Source organism: Oryzias latipes, chromosome 6, assembly GCF_053564925.1.
Source record: "Oryzias latipes strain Hd-rR chromosome 6, Olatipes_Hd-rR_3.1".
In the NCBI taxonomy this organism is placed as follows: Eukaryota; Metazoa; Chordata; class Actinopteri; order Beloniformes; family Adrianichthyidae; genus Oryzias; species Oryzias latipes.
The window spans coordinates 33,092,944-33,105,210 of NC_136242.1; the positions used below are offsets into that span (position 1 = coordinate 33,092,944).

Genomic DNA, 12,267 nt, shown 5'->3' on the forward strand with positions numbered 1-12,267 from the left:
CAGATGCTTCAGTCATTATCCCTGACTTTTTTTTTTCTTTTACAAATACCCCCCTAATATGTTGAGCCATACCTTCGTTAGTCTGGTTGCACTTTTTCAATAGAAGCTTTTGCTCATCAAGTCCGTGCTGCGAAGGAAATCCTCGCGTCCAGTGAAGCTAATAAATGACGTTGAAAAGAAGCTCTGATTGTTGCTACGCTGGCGCTTCAGAGACAAATAAAGTTAGCTGTTGGGGTCTGCTCTTCCTCTCTATGAGAGGAGGACGAATGGATATTTCTGCTGCTCCCCCACTTGAGGGATGAGTCTCTGCTCTGAGAATGAAGATCAACCTTTCCATTTTTTAATAATGCGGGGAATTTTCATTCCATGGTGGCGAGACGTAACAAGGTGAAAGTGTCTTGACTCATTTCTGTTAAAAAAAAGAAAGAAAGAAATAGAAAAGCTGAGAAGCCTTTTCTCACTTCTTGATTCAGCGCTTGAAGCTTCTCAAACCTAATAACTTCACCTCTTACGGGGCTTTCGTCTGCCGTGCACTGCTTAATTCTGCCCTCTGAATACATTTTTTTGTCAACGTTTGGGCGGCTCGATGCTGGAAACCTATTTATTCCTCGAAAATGGGCTTCCAGGTTTGAGAAATTGTTGTGAATTTTCATTTTTCTTCCTAAGTATGACCTGAAGTTTAAAGTGCATCAATGAAAGCAATGAAGTCAGCGTGGAAAATGTTTCTGTGGCTCAGCAGGGCCGTAACTCTCACATGGTCACAGTTTCTGTTTATTTTTGCTTCTATTTTCAAAAAGAGTTCAGGAGCTCTTGTCTTTGGTGGAACTGAGACCCCCCAGTCCGGTTAGAAGAAGAAAAAAAAACTGACCTCATCGTCCACAAATAGAAAAAATATATAACCTGTGCCGTGAACAATGCCAGCCCGCCGTGTCCCCCGCCGTGTCCCCGCCCCCCCTTCAGGAGGACATTTCTGCCTGTGACTTTGAAAAGATGGTCACAGCGCCACCGTCCCACTAAAGTCCCCCCCGTCACCCCTGGTAGATTTACATCTTCTAAAATACTGGGCTATTCAGATCAAGTACCCTGAAGCCCACAGGCATGCTCTTTTTCAGTCATAGAGGTAAATAGCTGCCCACCCCCCACCCCCGAAGCCCTCACCGTTGCACCAGCAATTATTGTCTCATCATCTTCCATTGGTTTTGAATTGATTCACTTTATTTCCTTCCCCTCGGGGGAAATCTCGCTCTGGTTTGTGTCATGGAAAAGAGGTCTGACTCCATTTTTATCACCGGCTGCTTTTAGATTAAAGATTCTCGCGCTAAGTGACTGCAGGCCTTGTGACAGGACCCCCACCTGGACCCCCCCCCCCCCCCCCCCGAACGAGTGAGCCTGCCAGATCCGTCTAAATATAGCCAGCTCAGTCAGCCTAAGGGATGCTTGGACTTCGGCTGACCTTCCAGCATGATGTGGGCCACAGACACGCGTGACCCCGTATGTAAACCTGATGCTCCCGCTGATGAGTGACCACCGAGGCCCTCGCCATCGATCAGCTCAGATGCCAGAAGTTCACGTCCTTACTAAGAAACATTGATTTGCTCGTCTGTACCTGTTTAATAAAGTATCGATTGCAATGAAACGTGAACTTTTCCTCAAGTATGTGTCTGTAGTAATCAGGATCCTGACCCTTTAGGAGAGCAGGACTTGACCTTTGCTGCGTGTTCCAGAGCAGGCGGCATATTTTTAAAACCCTGTATGGCATCATTTTGTAAAAGTAGAATCTCCATATTTTACTTTGAGGTGACATTTAAGAAAATTGCAACATCTTGAACTCCACTCCTTTACAATTTCCAGAAGGTTTGGATCTTTTTTGTCCTGGTTTTATTTTGAATGTCACTTCAAAATAAGAAGTCCTTTGAAATTTCCAGTGAACCTTCCTTCACAGCACTGAGGAGGGAACGTCCTTTCAATGAACAGCGTCTTCGACTGAAAACTTGGACTGGGACTTTTTTTTGTGTCGACTTTTCCAAGATTTGTATTTTTCCTGCCCACTTATTCTCTAAACATATTCTTTTCTTAACAAATAAGCCCGTCAGCTGTCAACTCCCACACTAAACTTCAGCCTAACGGCTCGCCGCTCGCTTTGCATTGAAATGGCAGCGTGTTTCTGTAAAATAACATGTTTAGCAGAAGGCTTTTTGGCTTTCTTGTGTCGTTTTTCTCACCCAGCCAAACCGGACCACCGGGGTTCCTGATGTTCCCACCAACAAACGACAAAAGCGCGCCGCTCTTTATGGTCACTTCCACGTTTTCTAGAAAGACTGAATGTTAGTGATGCACAAACACGTGAGAAGCAGCTGCTGTGTCAGTTTCTGAGTTAAACCTGACCCTCTTACACGCCTGCTCTGCTTTTTTTTTTTTTTTTTGACAGAATGATATTAATCAGTGCAGGAATTCACGTGAAGTCAGCAGTTTTAACTTCATGGAGGTTCGTCCTTTATTAAAGAATCGACATGATTGGGTTTGCATCTTATTTGGGCTTTTTTTTCTGCTTGTCGTCTGGATACCATAAAAGGTTTCTCATTGAACCCCCCCCCCCCCCTCCTGCCAGCGTGAGTTCGCCCACATTAGAGCTGCTCGGTCTGCGGCTCCTGATTCATCATTACAGCCTTCTGGGTCGGAGTAAACAAAGTCTTATATCATCTCATCTAATCTCATGACATCTTCACTGGAAAAAATCCCTCACACTGAAAAGTCAACTTCCAGCTCACACATGAAAGTGATTTTCTGTCTCTTCGCTGGTTGTGCTTGGATGCATAAAAAATTGCGTTCGACGAAGCAAATTAGGAAATGAGGGCTTGTAATTTGTCAACACTTACATTTTTTATGAGTTTTTTTTGTTAAAAGCCCTCTGCTTCTCTTGTGTTTAGTGTCCCCGCTCCAGGCCGATTGCATGTTTTGACTCTAGAAAGCTTCAAAGTGGATCTTGTAAGTTATTTTAAATCTAGACGTTCAGAGAGAGAGAGAGGGAGAAAGGTTCGAGTCCCTAAGCGAGCGTTGCTGCATTTCACGCTCAACACCCAGATGCTTCTCCCCGGTGGTGTCAGCCGTGCTTCTGGCTGCGGTCCAAGGCGACGGCCAGCGTGGCAAAGTGCCTATCGCGTATAGCAATTACACACAATATGGTGTTGAAAGTAATCCGTGTTAGCTTTGTCTTTGAACCCGTGTCTGATGACAGGCATTTCCACTGCAGCCACCAGAGCTCCTGGAGTGACGACTGGAGGGCACGGCTGGCAACTGGAAAGTGAAATACACATGCCAGCAATCGGCACGCAGCCCTTTGAGCGCGTTAAACGCACATTTATGACATACTTGAATTGAAATGCAAAAATACGACCCCCTTTACTTCATACTTGTCATCCAGTGCTTTCAGTTTGGAGGAAACTTTTAGTTTTTCAGAAAAAAATCAGCTATAAAACACATTTTCATGAAACTTCATTTCATTTATCAACTTTGCTGAGTATATAAAGATTAAAATCAAAAAAGAAAAGAGAATCCTCCTGCTGGTATGAAAGTCCTCGCCGGACGCCTCAGTGCCACAGCTATAAAATATGCACATTTGTAAAGTGGTGAAGCGTGTCCCTTTACGTCCTGCCAGCTTCTCAGATTGCTCCAACTTCAGACGCTGTCCTTATCATTCTCATGCTGGCGGGGAGCAGCTTGCACGCTCCTGGAAAGAAGTAGTCTTAGAAGGTTTCCATGAGGGTCCAGCTCTCAGTCTGACGAGCGCTGTTCCTGAAAACAAGCGTAGATAAAAAGCCATCCATCCATCCATATTGAGTCTTTAAATTAGGTGAAACAACTCATTGTAAGGAGGTTGAATACTACAAACCAAGTAAAAGGAGTAATTGATTACCAACAATTGTGAAGGACTCTGGTAGTTTACTGTCTGCAGCATTCAAGTGTTTATCAACCGAAGACAGAAATGGTTCTGGAGAAGCGATGGTTGCTGTCCATCAGACTGAAAGCATTTTTTAAATCATTTAGAGTCCATCATTTTAAAGTAATAAAATGATCCGGAGCAGGAAAACATTGGAGGCAGTTGCAAATCTGGGATCAGGAATACCAGCAGGCTCAGCCCGGGGTCAGCTTCTGCAGCCGTCAGAGGAATCCAGCAGAACTCGGATTCTACTGCGCTCACACAGAATATTAAAGCATAACAGTTCATGACATCAATGGTAAAAAAGACTGGGCTTTTTAAAGACCCAAAAAAGATTCACAGAGAGGTTTGGAAAATATCATCGGATATTGCATCAATTTCCACATTTCCATTGACTAGGAAGTTGTGCAAATTGGATTTGCGATGATAAATTAGCTCAATGGAAACACGACAATTTCCAAAAAAACTCAGATTTATCAAAAAAAGGTTTTTGCTCTTAGAGGAGGCATATCGAAATAGATGTATTTCATAAAACTGCAATGTAAACATTTATTTTTTAATTAAATGAGTTTCGTGACCAACAACCAGACGACACTTCCTCTGGTAGGAAGGGGCAGTCTTGGGCGCTGCATAGCGGGCGCCATCAGACGTCCCACAGCGTCAAACAGATCATCCAAAGTTGAGTGTGTCATGTGGAACTGTTGGATCCACAGCTCCTCTGGAAAATCACCAACCACCATTTCCCAGAATGGCTTCATCCGTAGCCCCTCCCACGTTTAAGGAGCTCGTCGCGCCACGGCCTGGAGAAGACGCCGACGTCTCCTTTGATAGATGATGATGAGCGCTAGAGCCGTGGCAGGAATGTGAATGGATCTGCCGTCAATCAAATGAGTGTTCACATCCGTCACCGTGTTTTTGAAGGACGTATCGCATCAATTGGTTTCTGTTTATTCACCCATGATTTCAAGGAAATGGTGTCATTGCGAAATTGTATTTTTCTACATTTTTTCAACCTTGTTCATAAACAAACTGAAGACACCTTTAAGGCGTCATTAAGGGCAAAGATTCCTCCACACAGATATTTCACTGCTACATCTTTGGACAGAATTTACCCACAAGATCCCCACCTTTCTGCGTTACATCATCCAGCCAATCTATGCAGCTGATTCTGTGCACAGTCTGCTGTTGTGACCTGACTGAACTGTGTATCCGCGAGTGTTACCAGTCAATAAAAAAGAGTGTGTCATGGAAGAAACAGAAGATGGGAAAAAAAGAGCAGGAATATCTAAGAATAATGCCAAACATGAGAGCGGAACATGGAGGAGGAGAAATCAATGGAGTTCTGGTCTGTGCAATGTTTATTGGAGTGCCTGCAACAACCGGACCAAAAAAATCGTCTTCATGATTTTGTGAGAGTTTGATGCGATAAACTAGTTTGAGCTGCTTTTGTTTATCTTCTGCTGTGGTTTACTGACAGTGTCACAGCGTTCGCTTGTCATTTTAATGCCTTAGGCCCCAACTGCCCTAATGGGCAAAAATATAGTCCAATCTGTACCAGGTACCCAGGACGCCCACAGGTGATATCAAGGTCGCAGACCAACATAGAGCACATTTTCTCTATGGGCATGCAGCAGGTGACAGGTCATAGTGAACACTTGTACAACACGTAAGGGTGAAGCGTGTCATAAAGATTTGTTATTTTTTTAATTCCGCCAGTTCCTGCAGATTGCACTAGGAGCCCCTTGTGGGCAGCCTGACTGTTAGAAATGACGGACTGAGACAATCAGTGTAGTTTGTTTGGACGTCCTGTGGGCGTCCTTCGGACACTTACATATCATGTGCACACAACACGTGTGTGGCATCTATTCGTGGTCACGAGTGTGGCCTAAAAACACCGTACGACAGCATCACCGGTACGTCATGAGTCCGTATAACTTCCATTAGTCTTTTACGGATACTTCACGACAGACTTACCACACGCATGACAATGGTATGTTCTGTTTTCATGTCGTCCATTGAGCTCTCCAAACGAGCCTCAAAGGATGTCATCCAAGACACACCTGTATGGAGTTAATTCAGTCTCAATAATCAGAAATGCACACAACCGGTTTTACAAATGCACACGCTCCGATTCACAAATGTCATTTTATGCAAACGTGAAAAATAAATTCGGAAATACACACCCTGTGTTTCACAAACACACAGATTGTGTTTCACACATGCACACTAAATGTTTTACAAATGCACAATAAGTGTTTCTCACAAATGTGCACACTGTGTTTCACAAAAAACATTTTATAAATTCACAATAAATGTATCAGAAATACACAGTAAGTGCTTCACAAACATGATTTTTAGGTACACATGTGATGTGAACTCACAGATCATTCGAATTGCAGACTGTGCATTCAAAATCCCGTTCTCGTTTGTGAATCTCCCCGTGTGTGTGAGAGATTTTTCTACGGTGAATATTGAGACTCATCTGACGGAGCGGGTCAACTAATCTCACCATTGGCTAGTGAATCTGTCAATCAAACTCATCGGGAAAGCAGGCGGGTTCGCTTTTGGCCAATCGAATGGCCCCTTACACTTTCTCTACGCTTTCTGCGGGTGGCAAAAGCCCCGCCCATATTTGATTCTGTACCAGTCGGTCGTTAGCGTGTTAGCCCTAGCATGGCTTGTCGGTTTATTGCCTTCGGTTGTCAAAAATTACTGGCTTGTGCAACTTTTCAGTGGACCTGGAAGCAAGGCAACAGTGGTTGAATGCAGTTGACATAGAATCCATCGAACTCTGTACTGGTCATGGGATTTACAATGAACGTTTCACTCGGGATTGTTTGTACGTTATTCTCTTAGCTTTCATGCTAGCGTCATTTCAACACTCAGACACGGTTTTGATCATATGAAGGTGGAGGAGAAAAATCTTCAACTTCCACAGGTTTTGTGGAGAAACTGGCATCACTTTGCTCCGTACCACGCAGTGGGACTACATTACCTCAAGTTCATCTCACTGTCAATCACAGATACCCAATACACCTCCCCTGCTCAGCCCGAGGTCACTTTGCCAGACCTTAATTTTATTTTTTTAATAACTCAAATGTCATTGATTTTATATTGTAACCATATACATATACACCTCTTGGCCAGGTCACCCTTGCAAAAAAGATCCTCATCTCTCTGGGTTTTATAGCTGGTTAAATACTACACAACAAAAGATGGTCATAGAACAACAAAGTGCAAACATTCACCCTTTATTGCAGAGTAAAATTCAGTGAAAACATGGACAGATTAAAACATCAAAATTTAAGCAAATGTGGGATCTCTACTGATTTGAATTTTATTTAAACTGGAACTAATTTTCATAACTTCCTTACATACAATGAAGTCCCTTGAACAATACAGCAGTATTGATTTGAACTCTGTCTTGCCCCGCTCAGTCTCTCTTCTTCTGTATGTAATTATGTCGCCTAAATTAAGTTCTAAACGCACTGGACAGTAAAGATGTAGGTCCACTCCCAAACGGTCTGAATTCCACAATGGATTGATGTCGTCTTGCAGTTCCAACATTTGTGGACCCAAAAGAGGACTGTCCCATACCAGGACATTGATCCCAGAATGAGGTTCAGTCATGGATCCACTCTCCTCCCATTCAATCTCTGGAACCAGCATACCCTGACAAAAAAAAAAAAAAAGATACTGTTTATGAACAGCACTGTTTTTTTTGTGTTTTAGATTATGTAGGAACAGTGACCGACTAATAATAACTTATATTGTTGCTTGCAGGCAGACCTCATATCTCCATAACTGTTTATAATTTGCAAATAAGTGAACCTTAACAAAGTAGTGACATTAGTACATCTGATGGCTCATAAGGCCATGCATTGTGATGCATTTTGAACTTGCAGATGTGCTATTCTTCCTACAAACAAACAATTTAGGGAAATTGTTTGCACCACACAACAATAATCCTTTTCATTCATTTTCGATGAAAATTCACTGTAGTCATTATGATTTCATGATACTCTTCTTGATACTTTCCACTTTAGTCAAACTGCACACAAATCAGTTGTCCAGTACAGTGAGATTAAATAAAGCATTTACCCGGGGATCAGAAACAGGGTTCTGGGTCAAGCCCAACTGCCACAGCTGATTTGGTGTCATGCTTTGCTCCGTCCTGATTGGATGGCTGTCCCACGCATCACTAAAGACATCCAAACTGGCCTGAATGTGTGGTAGAAAAATGTAATGGCAGCAGAATACGTGATGTGACTGATATTGAGAAAGTCTTGGTCCTCAGGAGAGTGCAGGATGTTGTAATATAAACCAGTAACACTCACGAAGACATCACACCAGAGGAGCTCAATCCTGTATTTGGAAAAAAGCAAAAAGAAATATTATATTGTCAGATTTATTTTTAATACATCATTCACTTTTATGTATCAGGGCACGAGACTAACTTTTTTCACTAGGAGCATAGTGGCCCCTAACTGAAAATTTTAGGGGCACAACCAGAAAATTTAGGGGCGCATACCGTAAATCAACATTCTAACCAAATCTACTAATTTCCACTGTATTACAAATAAATACTTTAACAATAGATGCAGAAATTACAATGTGCTGTTTCTAATTCAGTGTCACATTTTAATCTGCACTTTTGAAGATGCAACATGAAGGTAAACTGACATCACCATCGCTGTCACGACAGTACAACTAAGTAAAAATAGTAAAAAAAATACCATACTTTTAGAATAAAAAAAAGTTTTTAGTAACAAGTGATTACCGTAGTAACCTTTCGTAATTTCACAGTTTCAAACAATACTTAAATGTATGTAAACATTAGAGGATGGAAATTCATGTTGGTGACACCAAATAGGTTCAGCCAAGATGCACAATAAGCGTGTTTGAGATCACCCAGATGGACGCAACACTGCACAGATCACCTGGTGTGTGACGTATATTTTTGTTTTTGCTCCAACATCACCTGTCAATCAAAACAAAAATATCACGAGAAAGGGGTGAGAGCAAGACACCAATCAGAGCGAACGCAGCTGGAAATTTAGTATTGAACTGACTAAAAGCTGCCCTACAGACTAAAAAACAATGCATTATGGGACATGCGTCCTGATGGGTTTTTTGTAGTTCACTGATCAATTAAAATATTTTAAAATACCAACTGATTAAAAAAAGGCTACATCCATCCCAAGACAACTCCTAATTCCTGGTCTCTTTCAGTCTCGCTGCAGATTCGATTTCATACGAGTTTGAGACCCCTGCTGTACACTCTGTCACTGGTACACTAGCTGCAGGTCGAAAGAACGAATCAATAGTTCGCTTGCTCATAGCTCAGACGCACATATCAGGTTGTGATGATATTTGTCTCCGTTTCCTTCCCACGGATGTTTACGCGCGCTCGATTATCTCTAGGCCCCGCCCCTCCACATATTTTAGCCACTTGCAGTGACTTTCCCTATTCTTCCCACACGCATTGGCCGCCTCAGGCATCACTCAATGAAACGCGAGTGTGTGCTCTCGTGTGCTCCAGTCTCATGAGTATTCGCGCGAGTGTGTGTGTCTGCCTGCGTGCGTGTGCGCACGCGTCTCATTGATGATTTCATCTCTCATTTCATCGATCATTGATGTGCTCCTTTCATGTTTAATGTATAAAAAATACGGAGGGTGGGGGAGGCAAATTTACTGGTAGCACATGTGCGACTGGGTGTAAAATTCAGTCGCACACTCTCAAATTTTGGTCGCAAAATGCGACCAAATGGACGCAGTCTGGAGCCCTGTGTATATATTAAAGCTTCTAAAACTAGGTTCAACTCACCGTTGATTGTGTGTACACTTTTCCTGCAATGAAGCTGTTTGTGTCAGTTCTACGTACTGTGAGCATTTACTCGGCTATGCCCACATTTTCTCCTCCGTGATCTCCTCTCACCCTGACAATAACATGAAAATCATGTCTCAAACACATAATTACAAATGCATCGCCAATACGGTACACATCAGTTTAAAATGTAATGTTCTTATGTATGATGCCAATAAGTAGAATTTCTAGGTTAAAAAAATTGCAGGAGTGGGTTACATGTATCTCTGGGGAAAAAAATGAGGTGAGAGAGACTGTTAAGGGGGGGTAAAATGTTATTCATGAGGGGAAAGTTTTAGAGTTGCCTTTGTTTATGGAGAGGAGTCTAAAAAAAGTAATTTTATTTTTGTACAAATAACCAAGTACTTATACTGCCTGATATGTGAATAAAATATTTCTTTATGAATGACATGAATACCTCAGAGGAAAGCCATAAACGTTCACAGCGTCACTGAAGAAGGCCAAGTGGGTGTCTGCACAGTTGTTCTCTGCTATCTTCTCAGGTACAAGATCTATGGAATACAAGTACAAATACTTTCAACTGACAGATATTTACAGGGGCAAAAATGCTAAATTCCCAATTGACAGGTAAAACAGTAATACAACAGGATGATAAAATATGAAATAGAATAGAATAGAAGGGTATTTAATAATCCCTGAGGAAATTTTTTTAAAATGGCCATCTTAAAAAAACACATAAACACACATGCATTACAAATAGAAATATCACAAAATAAAAAGATTGATAAAAAAAAGGTAAATAATTGGAAAATCAGTGGGTAAAATTAAAAGAAATTACTTGTAAGATGCCCTGCCAGAGAGTTGTATTGCCTGATGGCACGAGGAACAAAAGATTGTCACGCTGTAACGCTTCAGTAATTCCTAGAGAATAAATAAAAACACAACAAACATGGATTAGATCATTTAGCTGTCTTATCTTAAATTACATAATTTTCAAATATATGAAAGGGGAATTTTTTAAAACACTCTTGCTATGATTACTTGAGCTTGTAGTAAAGAACACCTTTAAAAAAAATCAGAGACAAGACACTGATCACAGGAAGCCTGTGTGTAATACTTACAGTAACTTCTACTCAAATCACTGTTGACAGCTGATTTCTCCCATCCACCCTTTCTGTGACTACTTATCGACTACAAAACAGCCTAAAAACATAATGTTTGGGATTCTTGTCATTACGTCATTGGAAGTAAAGATACGGGGATTTTAGTGGCTGTCACTCTGACACAATCTCACAGGGCTGGTCATCACAATGAATACGGGTTCTAACGTTAGAAACTTAATGAGGCTTCTTTCATTCAACAGTGGATTCATGTATGTTATATTTAAAAAATGCCGTTTTCATGAATGTCATGAATTAACTTTGTTGCACAGTCCACCCCGTCTTATTAAAGTCTGGGTTGTGAAAATGCTGTGTCTAACTTTAACCCGGATCGCGTTTACATAAAGGCAGCACACGGAACAACTAGCTAGTTAGCATAGCATAGCATCAGTGTTTAAACAAATCGCCGTCTCCAAATCAATACTTTTTATTAAACTTTCTTTGCTGCTGTAAATCCGGCATGCTTTCCCCTTAGTTCCTTATGAATCATGTTAAGAACCTACAGATCATTGGCTATAGACGCTAGCTTGAACCGACACCGGCTTGAACTTCACTCACACTCACACAGCCACAACTTGCACAGGCTAAGCAAAACAAAGCTAAGCTAATTTGCGGTGGGGGTACTCTGCAAACGACTCGGCTGCAGTGTTCATAAAGCATTCACACATGTCACTTGGCAAAGGAGAACGCTTCAACTTAGTATTCAATAACATTACAGGACGTACAACGAGGGAATGATCAAATAAATGCATTACTTACGGGCTGAGACTGATCCCGTTCAGAAGACCTCTCCGCCATGTTTGCCGCCCGCGTCCTCCCAACTGCTGTGCTGAACAGCTCCCTCCCTCGTCACTTTGAAAGTGAGGAGTGTAAGGGGCCATTGGATTGGCTAAAAGCGAACCCGCCTGCTTTGCCGATGAGTTTGATTGACAGATCCACTAGCCAATGGTGACATTAGTTGACCCGCTCCGTCAGATGAGTCTCAATATTCACCGTAGAAAAATCTCTCACACACACGGGGAGATTCACAAATGAGAACGGGATTTTGAATGCACACTCTGCAATTCGAATGATCTGTGAGTTCACATCACATGTGTACCTAAAAATCATGTTTGTGAAGCACTTACTGTGCATTTCTGATACATTTATTGTGAATTTCTAAAATGTTTTTGTGAAAAACAGTGTGCACATTTGTGAGAAACACTTATTGTGCATTTGTAAAACATTTAGTGTGCATGTGTGAAACACAATCTGTGTGTTTGTGAAACACAGGGTGTGTATTTCCGAATTTATTTTTCACGTTTGCATAAAATGACATTTGTGAATCGGAGCGTGTGTATTTG

At 41.7% G+C, this 12,267-nt stretch overlaps 1 protein-coding gene and 1 long non-coding RNA gene across 5 annotated transcripts in view; one reads left to right on the forward strand and one right to left on the reverse strand.

Moving 5' to 3' along the window:
* The window catches only part of tspan9a (tetraspanin 9a), a 288,464-nt gene that overhangs the window by 198,736 nt on the left and 77,461 nt on the right, over nucleotides 1-12,267 (forward strand). The window lies entirely within an intron of this gene.
* On the reverse strand, nucleotides 7,173-11,822 carry LOC144992578 (uncharacterized). Of its 2 annotated transcripts, none has more exons than XR_013656646.1 (7): nucleotides 11,684-11,822; nucleotides 10,603-10,685; nucleotides 10,222-10,315; nucleotides 9,765-9,876; nucleotides 8,275-8,302; nucleotides 8,039-8,158; nucleotides 7,173-7,609 (listed from the first exon to the last, which is right to left on the reverse strand). It is a non-coding gene; the product is annotated as an uncharacterized LOC144992578 (long non-coding RNA). The 2 variants fall into 2 exon arrangements; XR_013656647.1 differs by having other exon boundaries at nucleotides 7,478-7,609; nucleotides 8,039-8,138.